We start from the raw sequence: 21,323 nt of genomic DNA, 5'->3' as shown, positions 1-21,323 counted from the left end.
CAGCCTCTCTCAGTCCCTCCAGCCTTTCACTCTCCCCAGTCTCTATCATTCCCCCCAGCGTCGCACACTCCCGCAGCGTCTGTCACTCTCCCCAGCCTCTCTCTGTCCCCCAATCTCTCCCATTCTCCGCCCAGTCTATTTCACTTTCCCCCGGCGTCTCACAGTCTCCCTCAACCTCACTCCCTCTTCTCCCAGCCTCACTCACTCTCCGGCAGATTCTCTGACTCCCTCCAGCCTCTCTCACTTCCTCCAGCCTCTCCCTCTGCCCTAGCCTCTCTGACTCCCTTCAGTCTCCTCACTCTCATCTAGCCTATGTCACCCGTCATCCTCTCTCACGACCCCAACCTGTCTCACTCTCCCACAGCCTCTCTCTTCCCTCAGCCTCTCCCATTTTCCGCAGCCTCTCTTAAACTCCTCCAGCCTCTCTCACTGCCGCAACCGCTCTCATTCTCCCCAGCCTCTCTCAGTCCCTCCAGCCTCTCTCACTTCCCCAGTCTCTCCCTCTCTCCCCAGCCATTCTCTCTCTTCGCCAGCCTCACTCACTCTCCCCAGCCTCACTCACTCCCTCCAGCCTCTCTCACTCAGCCACTCTCACTCTCCCCCAACCTCACTCTCCCCTCAGCCTCTCTCAATCTCCCCAAAGCTCTCACAACCTCACACAGACTCTCTGTCAATTCCTCAGTCTCTCTCATTTTACCAGACTCGCAATCTCCCCCATGCTCTGTCACTCTCTCCAGCCTCGCTCTCTCACCACAATCTTTCTTTCTCCACCCAGTACCTCTCACTCTCCCCCGACTTTCGCACTCTTCCCCCAGCATCTCTCACTCACCACCAGCCTTTCACTCTCCCCCAGCCTCTCTCACATTCTACAGCCCCTCTCCCTTCCATTCTCGCTCATTCTCCCCGCCCCCCACCTCTATCAACCCCCACGGACTCGCACACGCCCCCAGACTCACTCTCTCACTTTCCCCAGCCCCTCTCACACCCCTCACCAGCCTCTCTCTCTCCCCTAGTCGCACACTATCCCTCGGCCTCTCTCCCTCTTCACCAGTCTTTCTCACTCACCTCCAGCCCCTCTCACGCTTTTCCCAGCATCTCTCTATCCCCCAAGCCTCTCTCACTCTCCCTCAGCCTCTTTCCTGCCCCCAATCTCTCACTCTCCTCCCATCCTCTCTCTCTGCCTCCCAATCTCACACTTTCCCCTGCCTCTCGCACTCTACTCCAATCCTCTCATTTCCACCCAGTTTTGTACTGAACCCAGTATCTCTTAATCTTCCCCATTTTCTATCCCTCCCCCACAGTCTCACTCACGCCCCTAGTCTCTCTCACTCTCCCCTGCCCCTCTCACTCGTTCCCCAGCCTCTCTCACTCCCCCAACCTCTCTTATTCTCCGCCCAGTCTCGCTCACTTTCCCCCAGAGACTCACGCTCTTCCCCCTAGACTCTCGGACACTCTGCAGCCTCTCTCAATCTCCCCCAGCCTCTCCCAATTTCCCCCACCCTCTCTCACTTTCCCTCAGCCTCTTGTCCTCTTTCCCCAGACTCAAACTCTCTCTCCCAGACTCTCTCACACCCTCCAGCCACTCTAACCCCTCCAGCCTCTCGCTATCCCCCCCAACCTCTGTCACTCTACCTCCAGTCTCATTCACTCTCCCCAGCTTCTCTCACCAGCTCCAGCCTCTCTTACTCCTCCAGCCTCTCCCTCTCCCCTAGCATCTCTAATTACCTTCAGTGTCTCTCACTCTCCCCCAGCCTCTCTCTACCCTCAGCATCTTTCACTCTCCCCCAGCCTCTCTTAGTCTCCTCCAGCCTCTCTCACTGCTCCATTCTCGCTCACTCTCGTCCAAGCCTCTCTCTCTCTTCCCAGCCTCTCCTTATGTTGCCCAGTCGCTCACTCTCCTCCCAAACTCTCCCTCTCCTCCGCAGTTTCTATCTCTCACCAGCCTCTCTCACTCCCCCAGCCTCTCTCTCTCTCCCCTCAGCCTTTCAAATTCACCCATTACTCTCTCACTATCCTCCAGGCTCACTCATTCTTCCCCATCCTCACTCAATCTCTCCCAGCCACTCTCACTCCCTCCAGCCTCTCTGACCATTCAGCCTCTCCCTCTCCCCAAAACTCTCTCACTCTCCCTCCAGCTTCTCTCAATCGCCACAGCCTCTCATTCTCCCACCAATCTTTCACTCTCACTCGGTCTCCCTTTCTCCGCCGCAGTCTCTGAATTTCCTCCCATTTTCTCTCTCTCCCTCCCGGTCTGTCACTGTCCCCCAGTCTCTCTCACTCTCACCCTATCCTCTCACACTCCCCCAGCCACTCTCACTAGTTCCCCACCCTCTCTCACTCTCCCCCAACATGTCTCACACCCCCAGTCTCTCTCACTCCCCCCAGCATCTCACTTACCCTAACTTCTACCTCTCCCCCAGACTCTCTCACTTCCTCCAGTCTTCTCCCTCTCTCCCCAGTCTCCCTCTCCCTTCAGTCTCTCTACTTCTCCTAAGCCTCTCACACTCTCCCCCAGCCTCTCTGTCAATCCCACAGTCTCTCTCATTCCACCAGACTCTCAATCTCCCCGAGCCTCTGATACTCTCCCCAGCTACTCGCTCTCGCCCGAATCTCTCTCAATCTGCACTCGCCTTTCTCACTCTCCCCCTGCCTCACTCCCACTTCGATCAGCCTCACGCAATTTCCCCTTGCCTCTCGCACACCCTGCAGCCTTACACATTCCCCCAGCCTCTCCCTCTCTCCTCAGCCTCTCTCACTCTTCCCCCAGCCTCACTCATTCCCCGCCAGCCTATCTCACTCCCTCATTCCTCTCTCACTCTCCCCCAGCCTCTCTCTCCATCGAGCCTCTCTCACTCTCCCCAGCCTCTCGCTCACCCCTAGAATCTCTCACTGCCTCCAGTCTCTCTCAATCTCCCCAGCCTCACTTTCCACTCAGCCTCTCTCACTCTCCGCAGCCTCTCCCTCTCCCCTCGCCTATCACACTGCCCCAGTCTCTCCCACTCTATCCCAGCCTCTCCCTCTCCCCTAGCCTCTCTCACTGCGCAAACTCTCTCATTCTCCTCCCAGCCTTTATCTTCCCCCAGCCTCCCTCACTCTCATCATAGCATCTCTCTCTCCCCGCAGTCTCTCGCTGCGCCGCCCCCCCGCCCCCAGGCTCTCTCTCACTCCCCCCACACTCTCTCACTCTATCCAGCCTCTTCCTCTCCCCAGTCTGTCTCATTCCCCCAGCTTCTTTCAATCTCCCCCAAACTCTCTCACTCCCCCCAGTCTCTCACTCTCCATCCAGCCTCTCACTCGCCCCCAGACTCCCTCACACTCCCCAGCCTCTCTCTCTCCACAGCCTCTCTCACTCTCCCCAGCATCTCTCAATCCCCCAGCCTCTCTCACAACCCAGCCAATCACTCATTCCCCCCCCAGTCTCTCTTCCACTCCACCGGCATTTCACACTGGCCCCGGCTTCTCTCACTCGCCCCCAGCCTCTCTCATACTCCCACCAGTCTCTCTTTCGCTCTCCCCAGCTTCTCTTTCGCTCTCGGCCGCGAGCTAACCACTCGGCCCCAGGCCCGTCCGCTCTCGGCCGCAGGACCACCGGCAGCCAGGGGGCAGGGTTTGAGAGAATCGGAACCTCAGGTCCTGCTTCTTGGCAACACGTGGATGAAATTTTTCTGGCCGGGAATGGGAGCGGAACTTGAGAAGGCACGGTGTTTGTTGCACGATTGTCAAAAAGATACGGTATGGGCAATGGTGGGTGGGATTGGACACATGCCCTTGCTTCAAAAAAAGTACAGTCCAAATAGATACATTAGTTATGGTATTCTAAGTGCCCTGATAACACTTCCTTAACAATGATTTCCACAATTTTCCCGGTGACTGATATCAGGGTAACTGGCCTGTCGTTCCCTGTTTTCTCTCTCCCTCCATTAGTGCTTTGGGATGTTACATTTGTTACTTTCCAATCGGTTGGGACCGTTCTAGAATCTGTAGAATTTTGCAAGATCAAAACCAATTCATCCACTATCTCTTTCAGAATTTTGTATTTGGACTTTCAGAAGGCTTTTGATAAGGTCCCACACAAGAGATTAATGTGAAAAGTTAAAGCACATGGGATTGGAGGTAGTGTGTTGACATGGAATGAGAACTGGTTGTCAGACAGGAAGCAAAGAGTAGGAGTAATTGGGTACCTTTCAGAATGGCAGGCAGCGACTAGTGGGGTACCGCAATGTTATGTGCTGTGGCCGCAGCTGTTTACACTGTACATTAATGATTTTGACGAGGAGATTAAATGTATTATCTCCAAATTTGCGGATGACACTAAGATGGGTGGCAGTGTGAGCTGCTCGGAGGATGCTATGAGGCTGCAGAGTGACTTGGAGAGGTTAGGTGAGTGGGCAAATGCATGGCAGATGAAATATAATGTGGACAAATGTGAAGTTATCCACTTTGGTGGTAAAAATAGAGAGACAGACTATTAGCTGAATGGTGACAGATTACGAAAAGGGGAAGTGCAACGAAACTTGGGTGTCAAGGTACATCAGTCATTGCAGATTGGCATGCAGGTACAGCAGGCGGTTAAGAAAGCAAATGGCATGTTGGCCTTCATAGCGAGGGGATTTGAGTATAGGGGCAGGGAGGTGTTGCAACAGTTCTACAGTGCATTGGTGAGGCCACACCTGGAGTATTGTGTACAGTTTTGGTCTCCTAACTTGAGGAAAGACATTCTTGCTATTGAGGGAGTGCAGCGAAGGTTCACCAGCTGATTCCCGGGATGACGGGACTGACCTACCAAGAAAGAGTGGATCAACTGGGCTTGTATTCACTGGAGTTCAGAAGAATGAGAGGGGTTCTCATAGAAACGTTTAAAATTCTGATGGGTTCAGACAGGTTAGATGCAGGAAGAATGTTCCCAGTGTTCGGGAAGTCCAGAACCAGGGGTCACAGTCTTCGGATAAGGGGTAAGCCATTTAGGACCGAGATGAGGAGAAACTTCTTCACCCAGAGAGTGGTGAACCTGTGGAATTCTCTACCACAGAAAGTTATCGAGGCCAATTCACTAAATATATTCAAAAAAGATTTAGATGAAGTCCTTACTACCAGGGGGATCAAGGGGTATGGTGAGAAAGCTGGAATGGGGTACTGAGGTTTCATGTTCAGCCATGAACTCATTGAATTGCGGTGCCGGCTAGAAGGGCCGAATGACCTACTCCTGCACCTATTTTCTATGTTTCTATGTTTCTAACTCTAGGATGGAGGCCATCATGTCCAGGGAATTTTTATCTTTCAGTCGCGTAATTCCCAGCTCTATGATGCTCGTAATAATCCTTTTTACTCTGGAGCTCCAATTCCACAGTTTCAGGAGTCTCTAATCACCTGATTCTGGAGTTCTCTCATATTTCCACTGTTTCGGGTGATCGCCCCAAAGTTACAGTTTCTGAGGCTTCTAATTCCTTTCTTTCTGGAGCTCCAAATTCCCAGTTTCTGGAGGTCCTAATTTCCCTGATTCTAGAGCTCCTTATTCCACTGTTTGAGCCATCTCCTTATTCCGCCATTTGCTGAAAATCGGAATTTCACAATTTCAGGAGCTTGTAATTGTTCTGTCTCTTATTTCCCTCGTTATGGTGCTCCTGCTCCCTCCGTGTATGGTGCTCGTAATCCTCCTGTTGCAGGAGCTCCTAATTACCTCCTAATTCCGCTATTTCAGGTGCTCCTAATTGGCCTATCGATCGTACCGTATCATAATTCCCGTTATGCAGCAACACATAAAACCCAATTTTTGGAGCTCTCTCCAAATTATCCTGTGCATGGAGCCTTCTGCCAATTACCACGTTGAACTTGTCCTCTCGTAATTCCTCTGCATTCGGATTCCTAATTGTTCCTCTTTCTGGAGCTCTCTCGAAATACTCGTTTCAGGAGCTCATAATTCCCCTGCTTCTAGATTTACCTTTTCCCATGCGTTTGGAACTCTGTCCCAAATCATATTATGGGTAACCTCTCTAATTCCTGTTTCTGGAACTTCTGTTCACCTTGTTTTCGGAGATCATAATTCCCCTGTTTATGGATATCTCTCATAATTCTGCCCATTCTGGAGATGTGGAGGCAGCGGTAAGTCTGTGCGAACAGGAGTCAGGACGTGGGTTTCGTCAGTGGCGTCAGAGATTGGTGTCAGGACTCAGTAAGTGGGGTCAGTGGTCACTGAGTGGGGTCTTTTAGTGGGGTCATTGAGTGTGGTCAGGCAGCGGGGACAGGTGTCTCTGAGTGGGGTCAGGAGTCAGTAATATGATTCAGCAGTCAGCGAGTGGGATAAGCGGTTCAGTCAGTGCGGGCAAGTGCACTGAGTGGAGTCAGTGAGTGTCGTCAGTGTGTGGTGTCTGGGATCAGTGAGTGGGTTCAGTAAGTGGGCTCAGTGAGTGCGATCAGTGAGTGGGCTCAGTGAGTTGTGTCAGTGAGTTTTGTCAGTGATTGGGGTAAGAAGTTCAGTGAGTGCAGTCAGGGGCTGTGAGTGGCGTCAATGAGTGGGGTCAGGGCTCAGAAAGTGCAGCCAGATTTCAAAGTGAAATCATTAGTTAGAGAGCGGGGTCAGCGAGTGGGATCAGAGGTCAGTGAGTGGTGTCAACGTTCAGTTAGTGGGGTCAAGGGACAGTTAGTGGGGTCAGGCATTAGTGAATGGGGTCTGGGTTCAGTGAGTGCCGTCAATTAGTTTGGTCGTTGACAGGGCTCAGGCAGTGGGAACAGGAATCAGCATGCTCTCGACAAGGCTAAGCAATTCCACAACTAACGGATCAGATTAATGCTCTGCTGTCTTGCCAAATCGGGCCCATTAAACAATTAACGGGAGGAGGAGACTCCATGAATATCTCCATCTTCATTGAATGCAGAGCCGAGCACGTAATTGCAAAATAAAATGCTGAAGTGTTTACACGCATCAGCCTCAAGTGCCGAGTGGATGATGCATTTCGGCGTCCTCCTAAGGTACCATCCATCGCAAAAGCCTGTCTTCAGCCAGTTTGATTAACTCCACGTGACATCATGAACCGGCTGAATGCACTGGTTGCAGCAAAGGCTATGGGCCACCATAACATGTGCTGAAGACTTGTGCTCCAGAAATAGCCGTTCCTAGAGCCAGGCTGTTGCAGTGCAGCTAAACCATTTGCATCTATTCGACATTGTGGTAAACTGCCCTGTTATGTCCAGTCTACAAAAAGCAGGACAAATCAAATCCGGCCAATTACCGCCCATCAGTCAACTCGCAATCAACAGAAAAGTGATGGAAGGTTTCGTCAACAATGTTGTCAAGGAGCACTTACTCACCAATAACCTGCTCACTGATGCCAAGTTGCGGTTCCACCAGGACGACTCTGCTCCAGACAAAAGAGCTGAATTCCAGAGGTGAGGTGAGAGTGACTGCTCTTGATATCAAGGCCTCATTTTAGCCGAGTGTGGTTTCAAGGAGCCCGAGTAAAACTGAAGTCAACGGGAATCAGGGCCTAAATCTCCACTGGCTGGAGTCATACATAGCACAAAAGAAGATGGTTTTGGTTGTTGGAGGTCAATCAGCTCATCCCCAAGATATCGCTGCAGGAGTTCCTCAGGGCAGTGTCCTCGGCCCCTCCATCTTCAGTTCCTTCATCAATGACCTTCCTTCCATCATTAGGTCAGAAGTGGGAATTTTCGTTGATGACTGCACGGTGTTCAGTTGCACTTGCAAGCCTTCAGATAATGGAGCAGTTCATGTCCGCATACTGCAAGACCTGGACTACATTCAGGCTTTGGCTAATAAGTGGCAAATAACATTCACGCCACACGAGTGCCAGGCAATGACTGTCGCAAACAAGTGAGAGGCTAAATACCACCCCTGAACATTCAATGGCAGTACAATCACCGAATCTCGCACTATCATTATCTGCGGGTCACTATTAATCAGAAACTTAACTGGACCGGCTGCTAATTATTATGGCAACAAGAGCCGGTAAGAGTTTGAGTATTCTGTGGCAAATGTCTCACCTCCTGACTCTCCACTGCCTTTCCACCATCTACAAGGCACAAGTCAGGAGTGTGACGGCATACTCTCCAGTTGCCTCGATGAGTGCAGCTCCAGCAACACTAAATATCCAGGACAAAGCAGACTGCATGATTGGCAGCCCATCCGCCACCTGCAACATTCAGCCCCTGCACCACCAGCGCACCATGGCTGCAGTGTGTACTGCCTACAAGATGCAATGCACCAACGTGCCAAGGCTTCTTCTACAGCAAACCACAACACCTCGACCTCTACCACCTAGAAGGACAAGGGCAGCAAGCACATGGGAGCACCACCACCTCCAAGTTCCCCATCAAGCCAGCATCCTGATTTAGAAGCTTGTCGCTGTTCCTTCATCGTCGCTGGGACAAAGTCATGAAACTCCCTCCCTAACAGCACTGTGGCAATACGATCACCAAACCGACTGCAGTGGTTCAAGAAGGTGGCTCACCTTCATCATCTCAAGAGCAATTAGGGATCGGCAATAAATGTTGGAATTGCCAGCGATACCCACATTGCGTGAATGAAAAAAAAACAGAAGAGACTGGGATCAGGGTCAAAGTGCAGTCAGAAAGTAGATTCCAAGAATGGATTGTGGGCTCAGTGAGTGGGGCATGAGTCAGTGAGTCGGGTCATGGTTCATGGAGTGGGATAAGTGACTGAGGTCAGTGTTCAGTGAGTGGAATCAGGTGTCCCTGAGTGGGGCAGAGGTCACTGATTGAGCCATGTTGATGTTGCCATCTCGGAAAATCCCTTGCACTTCCTAATTTTGCTGGTTGTGGCGCTCCTAATTCCACAGTTTCTGGAGTTCCTAATTGACCTGTTTCTGCAGTCCTAATTACATTGTTTCATGGAGCTCCTAATTCACCTCTTACCGGAGCACCGAATTCTGCTGATTTTGATGCAATATTTCCCCTATTTATGGAGCTGCTCGTTGCCCCCTCTATGGCATTTTCAATTCTCCCGTTTGTGGCGCTCCTAACTACCCTGTTTCAGGAGCTCGGAATTCCGCTGATTCGGGTCCCCTCTTCTAGATCCTGCTTATTTTGACGATCCTAATTCTATTCTTCCATGGGATCCTAATTCTGCTACTCTTATTACCTGTATCTGGAGCTGCTTCTTCCACCTTCTATTATGGTTACAATTCCCCTGTTTCTGGAGCTTCAATTACTCTGCTTCAGGAACTCCAATTCGCTGCTACCAGAGCTCCTAATTCCTCTGCCTCTGGAGCTCTATCCTAACTGTACTATTTCTGGTGATATCTGCTGCTTCCGGAAGTATTAATTCCCATCATTTTGAGGATACCTATTCCCCCGTTTCTGGACCTCGTAATTCTCTGGTTTCTGGAGCTCCCTCATAAATCCACCGATTATTGAGATCTGGGGTTTGAGGTAAATGCGTATAGTCAGGAGTCAGGGAGTGAGTTCAATAAATGATGAAAATGCATAGGTCAGGTGTCAGGGACTGGGGATTGATGTCAGTGAGTGTGGTCAGGGGTCAGTGAGTGGGGTCAGGGGTCAGTATGTGGGGTCAATGAATGGGGTCAGGTATCAGTGAATGGGATCAGTGAGTTAGGTCAGAAGTCAGTGAATGGAATCAGGATTCAGTGAGTGGGGACAGTGAGTTGGGTCAGTGGGTGCTGTCAGTGAGTGGGGTCAGGGGTCAGTGATTAATGTCAGAGGTCAGAGAATTGAGTAAGTGTGTGGGGCCAGGAAGTGGCGTCAGGCGTCAGAGCGTGGGGTCAGGAATCAGAAAGTGGGTTCAGAAATTGGGGTCAGGAAACAGAGTGATGTCAGAGGGTGGGGTCAGAGAGTGTGTTCAGAGTTCAGAGAGAGGGGTCAGGGTTCAGAGATTGTCGTCAGATAGTGGCGTCACGGGTCAGAGAATTATGTCAGGGTTCACAGAATAGTAACAGGTTTCATAGAGTGGGTGCAGGTGACAGAAATTAAGACTATGGGTGAGAGAGTGGAGTAAGCGACTGAGGTTAGGGGTCAGAGATTTGGCTCAGGGGTCAGAAATTGGGGTCAAGGTTGAAAAAGGGGTGAGAGATTGGGTCTGGAGTCAGAGTCCCATGCTGCTGGAGCTCATAATTATTCTCTTTTTGGAGTACCCAATTCTCCTGTTAAAGGTGTTTGTAATTCGCTCTTTTGGAGCTCATAATCCTTCTGTTTCTTGTGGTCTTAGTTCTCTGTTTATGGAGACGCAAGTTCGCTATTTTATATTGCTCTTATTTACCCTGTTTATAGATCTCCTAATATCTCTCTTTTTGGAGCAGCTATTTCCCGTGTTGTTGGTGCTACTACTAGTATTTCTGTTGCAGCTAATTACTTTTATTCTGAATCTCCTAATTTCACTGTTCCTAGAACTCCTATTTCTACTGATTCTGGAACTCCTAATTATAATGTTTCTGGAACAATAATTCCACTGTTTCTGGTGCCTTCTCCTAATTACTCCTTATTCTGAAAATCTTAATCCCATTGTTTCATTAGGTCCTAATTCATCTATTTCTGTTTCTCTTATTTCCCCGTTTATAAAGCTTCTAGTACCCCTCTATGGTGATTGCAATTCCCCTGTTTCTGGAGCTCCTAATTCCCTTGCTCAGGAGCCTTCTCCTGAATCCACTGTTTCGGGTGATCTCTCCTAATCCCTATTTCTGGAGCTCCTAATTCCCTTGCATTTGGAGATAGATATTCCCTGCTTCAAGCGATCATAATTCCGCAGTTTCTGGAGATCGAATTCTCAATTTCTGGAGTTCCTAATACACCTGATTCTGGAGCTCCTTGTTCTACTGTTTGTGATCTCTCCTAATTCTGAAGATCCTAATTCCTCAATTTCAGGTGCTTTTATTTCCATGTTTATGGTGCTGGTCCCCCCGTTTATGGTGCTCGTAACCTTCATGAGCAACTAATTGCCCTTTGTCTGTTGCGGCTAATTCCAGTATCTCTGGTGCTGCGAATTGCCTTGTTCATCGAGCCCTCTGCTAATTCCACTTCATCCGAAGATCTCTCGAATAGTTGTGTTTGTCGAGATCCTAATTCCCGTGACTCAAGAGATCATATTCCCGCTATTTCTGGAGCTCCAAATTCCCTGCTTCTCGAGCTCATAATTCCCCTGATTTTCGAGCTCCTCATTCGACTGTGTGTGACCTCTCCAATTCCTTGTTTTGCTGAAGATCCTAATTTCCCAACTTCAGGAGGTCCTATTTCCCTGTTGATGGTATTGGTCCCCTCGTTTTTGGTGCTCCTAACCTCCCGATTTCAGGAGCTCGTAATGGTCCGATGCTATTGCCAATTCACCTGTTTCTCGAGCTGATTTCCCTGTTTTTGGAACTCATATTACTCCTGTTTCGAGAACAAATTCTGGAGCACCTAATTTGTCTGTCTCTGGAGTCAATTTCCCTGTTTCTGGAGTTCATAAGTTCCCTGTTTCCGGAGCTCCTATATACAGTGTTTCTGGAGAAAATCCACTCTTTGTGGACTTAATTACCTTTTTAGACTGCCGCTCCAAATTCCCCTGTTTCTTGAGATACTAATTCCCCTCTCTCTGCAACTGCTAACTACCCTCTATTTGAGATAATTCCACCTATTCTGGTTTGCACAATTCCCAAATTCCCAAATCTTGGAGCGAAATCCCTTGTTTGGAAGCCATCTTCCCTGTTCCTGGAGCTCCCAATTCCACCAGAAATTCATCTCTTTTTGGTGTTCCTAATTCCCCTGTTCCTGAAGTTCCTTATTCCCCTTCTCCTGGAGATCCTAATTCCTCTGATACTGGAGTTCCCAATTCCCCTGTGCCTGGAGTTCCTAATTCCCCTGTTCCTAGAGTTGCTAATCCCCTGTTACCGGACTCCCTAATTCCCCTGATCCTGGAGTTTCTAATTCACCTGTTCCTGGAGTTCCTAATTCCCTGATCCTGGAGATCCTAATTCCCCTGTCCCTGTAGCTCCTAATTCGAATTATTATACACTTCCTAATTCTCTGTTTCTACAGGTAATTCACCTGTTTCTGAATTCCTAATTTCTATGTTTCTGGAGATCCAATTAGCTATTTGTGGAGCTAATTCCACTTTTTCTGGAGCTATTGCGGAATTGGAGCTTAAGGCGGATTCACTCTGGAGCATCCACGATGCTGAGAATGACATGAATAGCACGTTTCGTGAGTTGGTCTTAGCGCAGTTAAAGGGTCCACAGCCAGTTCGGGAATGGAAGACCAACAGGAAGAGCAGTGCAAGGAATGTAGTCCAGGGTTCCCCTGCGGTCATCCCCCTGCAAAACAGATACACCACTTTGAGTACAGATGAGGGGGATGATTCATCAGTGGAGAGCAACAGCAGCCATGTTCATGGCACCAAGGCTGGCTCTGCTGCACAGGAGGGCAGGAAAAAGAGTGGGAGAGCGATAGTGATAGGAGCATCAATTGTAACGGGAATAGATAGTCGTTTCTGCGGCCGCAACCGAGACTCCAGGATGGTACGTTTCCTCCATGGTGCAAGGGTCAAGCATATCTCGGAACGGGTGCAGGACATTCTGAAAAGTGAGGGTGATCAACCAGTGGCCGTGGTGCACATTGGTACGAACGATATAGGTAAAAAACGAGATGAGGTACTACCAGACGAATTTAAGGAGTAGGAGCTAAATTAAAAATTAAGACCTCAAAAGTAGTAATCTCAGAATTGCCACGTACTAGTCAGAGTAGGAATCGCAGAATAGCGCAGATGAATACGTGGCTTGAGCAGTGGTGCAACAGGGAGGGATTCAAATTTCTGTGTCATTGGAACCGGTTCTGGGGGAGGTGGGACCAGTACAAACTGGATGGTCTGCACCGAGGCAGAACCAGAACCAATGTCCTAGGAGGAGTCTTTGCCAGTGCTTTTGGGGAGGATTTAAACTAATATGGCAGGCGGATGGGAACCAATGCAGGGAGACTGTGGGAAACAAAATGGAGACAGAAGCAAAAGACAGAAAGGAGATGAGTAAAAGTGGAGGGCAGAGAAACACTGGGCAAAAAAAGGGCCACTTTGCAGCAAAAATCTAACGGGTCTAAGTGTTTTAAAAAGGCAAGCCTGAAGGCTCTGTGCCTCAAGGCGAGGAATATTCTGAATAAGGTTGTCAGATAGCAGTTAATGGATACGATGTGGTTAGCATCTCGGCGACATGGCTCCTGGGTGACCAAGACTGGGAACTCAACATCCAAGGGTATTGAACATTTAGGAAGGATAGACAGAATGGAAAAGGATGCGGGGCGGCGTTGCTGGTTAAAGAGGGAATTAGTGCAAATGTGAGGAAAAACATTAGCTTGGATGATGTGGAATCAGTATGGGTGGAGTGACGGAATACCAGGGCGCAGAAAACGCTCGAAGGAGTTGTGTACCGATCTCCAAATAGTCGTAGTGATGTTGGGGAGGGCATCAAACAGGAAATTAGGGATGCATGCAATAAAGGTGCAGCAGTTAACATGGGTGACTTTAATATGCATATAAATTGGGCTAACCAAACTGGAAGCAATACGGTGGAGGAAATTTCCTGCAGTGCGTAACGGATGGTTTTCTAGATCAATATGTCGAGGACCCAGCTAGGGGGGCCGCAATCTTAGGCTGGGTGTTGTGTAATGAGTGAGGATTAATTAGCAATCTCGTTGTGCGAGGCCTCTTGGGGAAGAGTGACCATAATATGGTGGAATTCTACATTAGGATGGAGAATGAAACAGTTAATTCAGAGACCATGGTCCAGAACATAAAGAAGGGTAACTTTGAAGGTATGAGGCGTGAATTGGCTAGGATAGATTGGCGAATGATACTTAAGGGGTTGACAGTGGATAGGCAATGGCAGACATTTAGAGACCGCATGGATGAACTACAACAATTTTACATACCTGTCTAACGTAAAAATAAAATAGTGAAGGTGGCTCAACCGTAGCTATCAAGGGAAATCAGGGATAGGATTAAAGCCAAGGAAGTGGCATACAAATTAGCCAGAAATAGCAGCGAACCTGGGGACTGGGATAAATTTAGAACTCAGCAGAGGAGGACAAAGTGTTTGACGAGGGCAGGGAAAATCGAATACGAGAAGAAGCTTGCAGGGAACATTAAATTGGACTGCAAAAGCTTCTATAGATATGTAAAGAGAAAAATGTTAGTAAAGACAAACGTAGGTCCCCTGCAGTCAGAAGCAGGTGAAGCCATAACTGGGAACAAAGAAATGGCAGACCAATTGAACAAGTAATTTGGTCCGGTATTGAATAAGGAGGACACAAACAAGCTTAAGGATATAAAATGAGTCAGAGGGTCTCGTAAGAAGGAGGAACTGAGGGAAATCCTTATTAGTCGGGAAACTGTGTTGGGGAATTTGATGGGATTGAAGGCCGATAAATCCCCAGGGCCTGATGGTCTGCATCCCAGAGTACATAAGGAGGTAGCCTTGGAAATAGCGGAAGCATTGACAGTCATTTTCCAACATTCCATAGATTCTGAATCAGTTCCTATGGAGTGGAGGATAGCCAATGTAACCCCACTTTTTCAAAAACGAGGGAGAGTAAAGACAGGGAATTATAGACCGGTCAGCCTGACATCGGTAGTGGGCAAAATAATGTAATCAATTATTAAGTATCTCATAGCAGCGCATGTGGAAAGAGGTAACGTGATAGGTCCAAGCCAGCATGGATTTGTGAAAGGGAAATCATGCTTGACAAATATTGTGACATTTTTTGCGAATGTTTCCAGTAGATTGGACAAGGGAGAACCAGTTGATGTGCTGTATTTGGAATTTCAGAAGGCTTTCGACAACGTCCCAAAAAAGAGATAATGTGCAAAGTTAAAGCACATGGGATTGGGAGTAGTGTGAAGACGTGTATTGAGAGCTGGTTGTCAGACAGGAAGCAAAGAGTAGGAGTAAATGGGTACTTTTCACAATGGCAGGTAGTGACCAGTGTGGTACCGCAAGATTCTGTGCTGGGGCCCCAGCTGTTTACATTGTACATTAATGATTTAGGCGAAGGGATTAAATGTAGTATCTCCAAATTTGCGGATGACACTAAGTTGGTTGGCAGTGTGAGCTGCGAAGTGGATGCTATGAGGCTGCAGAGTGAATTGGATAGGTTAGGTGATCGGGCGAATGCATGGCAGATGAAGTATAATATGTATAAATGTGAGGTTATCCATTTTGGTTGTAAAAACAGAGAGACAGGCTATTATCTGAATGGTGACAGATTAGGAAAAGGGGAGGTGCAACGAAACCTGGGTGTCATGGTACATCAGTCATTGAAGGTTGGCATGCAGGTGCAGCAGGCGGTTAAGAAAGCAAATGGCATCTCTGCCTTCATAGCGAGAGGATTTGAGTACAGGTGCAGGGAGCTGTTACTACAGTTGTGCAGGGCCTTGGTCAGGCACACCTGGAGTATTGTATACAGTTTTGGTCTTCCAACTTGAGGAAGGACGTTCTTGCTATTCAGGGAGTGCAGCAAAGGTTTACTAGACTGATTCCCGGGATGGCGGGACTGGCATATCAAGAACGAGTGGATCAATTGGGCTTGTATTCACTGGAGTTCAGAAGAATGGGAGGGGATCTCATCGAAACATTTCAAATTCTGACGGGTTTAGACAGGTTAGATGCAGGAAAAATATTCCCAATGTTGTGGAAGTCCAGAACCAGTGGTCACAGTCTGAGGATAAGGGGTAAGCTATTTAGAACCGAGATGAGGAGAAACTTCTTCACCCAGAGAGTGGTGAACCTGTGAAATTCTCTACCACATAAAGTTGTTGAGGCCAATTCTCTAATTATATTGAAAACGTAGTTAGTTGTAGTCCTTACTACTAGTGGGATCAAGGGTTATGGCGAGAAAGCAGGAATGGAGTACTGAAGTTGCATGTTCAGTCATGAACTAATTGAATGGCGGTGCAGGCTCGAAGGGCCGAATGGCCTACTCCTGCCTCAATTTTATATGTGTTTCTATATACTAAATCCCCGCTTTCTGGAACTCCTAATTCACTTTTTTGGTGTAAATTCCACCGCTTCTGGATCTTCCAATTCCAAAATTCTGCAGCAAAATCTTTTGTTCGGTAGCCACTTTCCCTGTTCCTGGAACATCTATTTCACAGACTCTGCAGCTTCAAATTCCCCTGTTTCTTCGATTAATTAAGCTGTATCGAGAGTTCCTAATACCATTGCCTCTGGAGATCATAATCCCACTGTTTCTGGAGCTAATTCCCCTGTTTCTGGATTTGCTAATTCCCCTTGTCTCTGGAATTCATTGCCTTGTTCTGGAACAAAATCATCCGTTCATTGAGTTAATTCTCCTGTTTCTGAAGCTCCTAATTAGCATGTTTATGGTTTCCATAATGCCCTTGTTTCTGGAGTTATTTCGCTTTTTCTGGATCTATTTCCCCTGTTTCTGGAGCTCCTAAATTTCAGTTCCTGGTCTTCGTAATTGCTCTATTCTAGAGTAAATTCCTCAATTTCCAGAGTTAGTTCCCCTGTTTCTAAACCTTTCTACTGTTTCTGGAACTCAGAATAACCTTTTTTCTGGAACAAAAGCCCTTGTCTGGGAACTATTCCCCCTCTTCCTAGAGCTCCTAATTCCAATGTATGTGCAGTTCCTAATTCCTGTATCTAAAGTTAATTCACCTGTTTCTGAGCTCACAATTTTCCAATTTTTGGAGATCACAATTCCACTGTTTATGGTACTAATTTCGCTATTTTTCGAGCTCTTCTTTCCACTATTTTTGGAGCACCCATTCACCTGTTTCAGGATCTAATTCATAATTCTCTGGAGGTATGTGCTCTATTTCTGGATCTTATACCTCGGTTTCTCAATTTCCCAATTCTCCAGTTGCTGGAGCTCCTATATACACTTGCTGAAGCTCCTAATTCCTCTGTTTCTACAGCTCATTCATCTGCTTCTGGAGTTCCAATTCCCTTGTGTTCGGCGAAACCAATTCTCCTAATTCTGGAGCAGATTCCTCTGCGTCTTGAGCTGCACGCTCTGTTTCCGGAGTAAATATACTGCTTATGGAGCTAATTCCCCTGTTTCTGGATCTCCTAATGTGTTTCTCTGAAGCGATTTGCCTTATTCTTGACCTAATTCCCCCGTTTTTGTAGTTAATTGTTCCCCTGTCCATGGAGCTGCTAATTGCTCAATTCCTGGAGCTCCTAGATCCCCTGTTTATGATCTATTTCTCCTATTTCTGGAGCGAATTCACCTCTTCATGGATCTACTTCTCATGTTTCTGGAGTTAAATCTTCTGTTTCTAGAGTTAATTATGGTATTTTGAGATCTAATTCTCCAGTTTCTGGAGTTAAATCTTGTGCGACTTCCACTGTTTTTCTATATAATTCTGTTTCTGGAGTTGAACCTCTTGTTTTCGGAGCTAATTCCACTGTTTTTGGACTTAATTCCCGGTTTGACACTTATTGCCTTATTCGGGAGCGAATTTCCTTTTCCTGGAGCTCCTAGCTCCAATGATTCTGCAGTTTCTATTTCCTCTGTTTACACATTTAATTCACCTCACTATGAGCTTCTTATTCCCCTGTTCCTGAAGATCCCAATTCCCCTATTTCTGGAGCTAACTTCGCTGTTTCAGAGGCCCCTAATTCCCCTTTTTCTGCATTTCCGAATTCGACTTTTTTTGCAGCTCCGAATTACCGTGTCCCAACGCTCCTCCTTCTACAGTTTCTGGATCTAATTCTAGTTTCTGGGGCTATATCCACTGTTTCTGGTGTAAATTTACCTGTTTCTGGAGCTAATTCCCCCAATTTAAAGAGATTCTAGGCCCGTGTTCGTGTCGCGAATTCATCAATTTCTGGAGCTAATTCACCTTTTACTGGAGTTGCCAATTCCCAAGTTTCGGAACGTCATAATTCCCTTGTTTCTGGAGTGTTTATGGAGCTAACAGTGTTATGGAGAAATCCACTTTCTATGCAGGTAAATAACCTGTTTATGGAGCTAATTCCACTTTTTTCAAGTAGCTCCTAATTCCCCGGTTCCTTGAGCTCCCAATTCCCCTGTTTTTGGAGCTCCTAGTTCCCCTTTATTTGGAGATAATTCCACCGTTTCTGGATATCTCGATTCCCAAATTCTGGAGCGAGATGAATTTTTCGGGAACCATTTTCCCTGTTCCTGGATCTCGTAATTCCACCGTTTCTGCAGCTTCAAATACCTCTGTTTCTACCGCTAATTCACCTGTTTCTGCAGTTCCTAATTCCATTGTTTCTGGAGCTAACTCCCCTGTTTCTGCATTTCGTAATTCCACTTTTCCTGGAGATAATTCCCTTATTTTGGACGTTAATCTCCTGTTTCTGAAGATCATTCCAAGATCATTGCACAACGAATTTCCACCTGCTAGATCCAATTCTCCTCTTTCATAAGGACAAAATATCTGTTTCGTGAAACAAGCTTACAGATGGAATCTAACATTGTGTTTTCGGATGATGTCACCGAGGGCAGCAAGTAATTGATAAATAGGGGGTTGGGAGCGAGGCTAGCTTCTTCGGGGACTCCAGAGGTAGTGGTGAGAGGAGTAGGAACGTAGGGACACAAGAAATAGGGGCAGGTGTAGGTTACCTATCTCTCGAGTATGCTTCTCCATTTCAGGAGATCGTGACTGATCCGGTCATGGGCCCAGCTCCACTTCACTGCCAGCTACACATACTCCTTTATTCTCTCATTGCTCAAAAATCTGTCAATCTCCGACTTGAATATATTCAATGACCCACCCTCCACAGATCTGGGGGCAGAGAATTCCATAGATTTACAACCATCTGAGAGAAGAAATTCCTCCTCGTCTCAGTTTTAAATACATGGCTACTTTTTCTGATTCTATGTTCCCTAGTTTTAGTTTTCCCTGAGTCGAAATATCCTCTCGGCATCCATCTGTCTAGTTCCTTTCATTATCTTATATGTTTCGATAAGATCACCTCTCATTCTACTCAAGTCCAATGAGTATAAGCCCAACCTACTCAACCTTTCCTCATAAGTCAACTCCCTCATCGCTGGAACAAACGAGAGAGCCTTTTCTGAACCATCTCCAATGCATTATATCCTTCCTTAAATATGGAGACCAAAACTGTACGCAGTACTCCAGGTGTGGTCTCACCAATACCTTGTAAGGTTGAAGCAGGACGTTTCTGCTTTTATACTCTCCCCCACCTTGAAAAAAAGTCCAACATTCCATCTGCCTTCCTGATTAATTGCTGTACTTGCATACTCACATTTTGTGTTTCATGCATAAGGAGCCTCAGGTCCCTTTGTACTGCAGGACTTTGCAATATTTCTCTATTTAAACTATAATTTGCTTTTCTATTTTCTCTGCGAAAGTGGATAACCTCACATTTTCCCACATTCTATTCCGTCTGCCAAATTTTTGACCACACTTAGCCTGTTTACATACCTTTTACAGATGTGTTATGTCCTCCTCAAAATTTGCATTCCCACCAATCTTTGTATCGTCAGCAAATGGCAACATTACAGTCACTTCCGTCATCTAATTCTTTAATATAGATTGTAAAGAGCTGAGGCCCAGTATTGACCCCTGCAGCACTCCACTAGTTACTGTTTGCCAACCAGAAAATTATCTAATTGTCCCGACTCTCTGTTTTCTGTTAGTTAGAAAATTCTCTATCCTTGCTGATATATTGCACCCAACTTGTGAACTTCTACCTTGTGCCATAACCTTTTATGTGGCAGCTTGTCGAATGCCTTCTGGAAATCTAAATAAAACACCCCCACTGTTTCCTCCTTTTCCACCCTGCTCATTACATCCTCAAAGACCGCCGTAAAATTTGTCAAATTTGATTTCCCTTCCCTTTCATAAAACCATGCTGACTCTGCATGATTGAATTATGCTTTTCCAAATGTCCCGCTACTGCATCCTTAATAATGGACTCCAGCGTTTTCCCAAAGACAGATGTTAGGCTAACTGGTCTATAGTTTCGTCGTTCTTGTCTGCCTCATTTTTTTTTTAATAGGCGCGTTATATTTGCGGTTTTCCAATCCCCAGGGACCGCCCCAGAATCCAGGGAATATTGGAAGATCACATGCAATGCATCCACTAACGCCACAGCCACTTTTTTCAGACCCGAGGATGTAAGCAATCAGGTCCAGCGTGCTTGTCCGCCTGTGGTCCTATTATTTTGACAAGTGATACTTCTTTAGTGATACTGATTGTATTAAGCTCCTCCCTCCTCATAGCCCCTTGATCATCGACAGTTGGGATGTTTTTACAGGCTCCTAACGCTAAGACTGATGCAAAATATGTGTTCAACTTCTCTTCTATTTCCCACTTCTCCATTATTAATTCTGCAATCCCATCGCATCAACATTTACTTCACTCGTTTCCTTTTTATGCACCTGTCTTTTTTATCTTTCACGTTAGTATGCTTTCAAATCCATCTTCCCTCTCTTTATCATTTTTTAAATCGTTCTTTGCCAGCTTTTAACATGTCCCAACCGCTGTCCTCCCACTGGTCTTGTTTTCAATTTGATACCATCCTTTATTTCCTTATGTAGCGACGTTCTCTTACAGTCTTTCTTTCTCATTGGCATATATGTGTGTTGAGAGTTAGGAAATATCTGCTTAAATGTCTGCCACTGCTAATCAACCGTCCCATACTTTAATCTATTTTCCCAGTCCACTTTAGCCAACTCTGCCCTCATACCTTTGTAGTCTCCTTTATTTAAGCTTAGGACATTGTTTTGAGAACCAAATTTCTCAGCCTACATCTGAATTGTAAATTCAACTATGTTATGTTCACTCATTTCTGGAGGATCCTATACCAAGAAGTAATTTATTAATCTTACCTGATTACACATTCCTTTGATATAATGGACGGTTACACTGGTATAGTTACCACACCATTGGAAATGTAGCCTGGTCCTATACCTGCGGACGCCCCTACTTCCACCATTCACGATATGTATTTTACTATGACATGTGATTAGTTGGCACTGTGGGTCTTGTCTTTGCATAGGACGTGTTTCTGAATCTGGAGCCGGGAAAATTCTTACAGCTTCCGTGTACTATCCACTTCCATTCGGAACATACTGTGCCTGATTAGGAGGGGCTATTACATCGGGCACCCATTCATCCTCATCCAACTGAAATGGACGAATCTGGTTCACCATGTTCATAATCATTTTGTGTCATCTCAGTGACCTGCTGGTTCGCTGAAAAAGCTTCATCGGGTTTCATTCGAATTTGTAACCGGCCTGCTTATACTGTGTGACTTGCGTTATCAAGGATATTATTCAGTCTCTTGTACTGGGCTTCAAATACTCCCATCTTGCGTAGTTTTGTTCCGAAACACAAAATCTGCAAAAGGACA

The sequence above is a fragment of the Pristiophorus japonicus genome, chromosome 25 (assembly GCF_044704955.1).
Source record: "Pristiophorus japonicus isolate sPriJap1 chromosome 25, sPriJap1.hap1, whole genome shotgun sequence".
Classification (NCBI taxonomy): domain Eukaryota; kingdom Metazoa; phylum Chordata; class Chondrichthyes; family Pristiophoridae; genus Pristiophorus; species Pristiophorus japonicus.
Note: the sequence above shows the minus strand (reverse complement) of the source record.